Genomic DNA, 1720 nt, shown 5'->3' with positions numbered 1-1720 from the left:
TGTGAAGCAACCATATTCTTAGAAAGCTCCTTATTTAAAACTTAATTGGGTCAGTTCTGAGGTTATTCTGGGACTGGGTGTATTTGTTCTCTTTCTGAATCACAGATTCTCACATATTATTTTACAAGTTCTTGGCCTTTTTCTAAACATTGATAGGCATATGGAAAAGTTGATAATTCAGTGAGTAAAATATGCCTATATCTGCAAGCAACAGAGATGAAAAAAGATGCCCTATATTTACCATGAATCTTCTTACAAGTATTAAGAACGCAAACCCAAATTTGACATCGAAAAGGTACAAAAGATGTTGGCCCAGAAATCTTCTCAGAAGTGGTTCATTGTCATTCTGTAGTAGGCAGTTATACAGACTTGGGCAGAGCAAGGACGATGGGGCAGGTATAGAAGGTCACCAGAGTGGAAAGCCCTGGGTGCCTAGCAACAGACAAAACTGGGAAAACAAGCACCTGGCCCCCAGGGTAACCTTTCCTCCCCTAGCATGTTGCTGGTAATGTGGTTTAGACCCCCTGACCTTTCATATCACTGATCATGTAGCTTGGACCTTCCCCTGACCTTTCCTCCACAGACATGTTGCTAGTCATTCTGGTTAGACCTCCTTAGAAGGGAAACAGAACAAGGGAGCTAGAGAATAGCCCTTAAGCATTAAGGCCCCAGGACAAGGAGATTCTAACCCACATCAACACATATCTGGGCCTCAGTTGTATTTCAGCTCTAGGCCCTGAACAGTGGCAAAAGCAGACAAGTGACATTATGGCTAACGTCAAGACCTGAGGCATTGACTAATGACCCCCTGCTCTGGAGCCTACTAATCAGAGACCTGACCCTGGAAGGACACACCTGTCCCCAGGACATTTTCCTTGCCTCTCTCTCTCTCTCTCCCCCCCGCCCAAGTCCCAAAGGCCTTCTTTTACCTCTGTAACTTGTTTCCTAAGCCAATGTCTTCTAAGGTTCACTTCTTCTATTTCTGTGACTTTCTAAATAAACTTTCTCTTATAATTGGAGTTGTGGCTCTGAATTCTTCCTTGGCCAGAACTCAAGTATGGAAGTTGTTGAACCAAGGTCTATTCTCATTCCACTGGTCTAACACCCGGTGCCACTTTGCAACCAGTAATATAAGGTTTTCGTTTTCCTTGAGATGAAACTACTTAGGGTCCAGCCTTAGAACACTATCTCGTATAGGATGGAACTCATAGAATTAAATAAGAGAAGAAGGCTCTTAGAAAAATGTGGCTTTTGTGAAATTAGCTATATTTTTAAAAAACCACTATAATTTCTGATAGATTTGAAGATGATTTTTTAATAATGGTACTAACATCTTTTATGAATGCATAGATGTAAATCAAATCTGATATCTTTTAAGGGGATATGAATAGTACTTATTAAATCACTAATAATTTCTCTCTTTTTTATAATTCTTTGCAATAATATTTCAGTTACGTTTTAAAAGCAGCTTTCAAACTATAAAAATTACCCTAGAGTCCAAAACACAATATAGCCTCTTCAGACTAAAGATAAATACTCTTTTTTTAGAGCTTGAAAAGTCCCATTACTTGGGATGCTGTTCCATATGTCCATAACTTTGCAGAAACTTATCTACCAGAAGCCCAAACTTAGGTAGATAATTTGTGAAGTTAATACATAAATTCATGGAAAAAGGGAACCCATTGTGCTGACAGATGGTGGGCAGTGGAATGGGCTCTTT

Source organism: Desmodus rotundus, chromosome 11, assembly GCF_022682495.2.
Source record: "Desmodus rotundus isolate HL8 chromosome 11, HLdesRot8A.1, whole genome shotgun sequence".
In the NCBI taxonomy this organism is placed as follows: domain Eukaryota; kingdom Metazoa; phylum Chordata; class Mammalia; order Chiroptera; family Phyllostomidae; genus Desmodus; species Desmodus rotundus.
Note: the sequence above shows the minus strand (reverse complement) of the source record.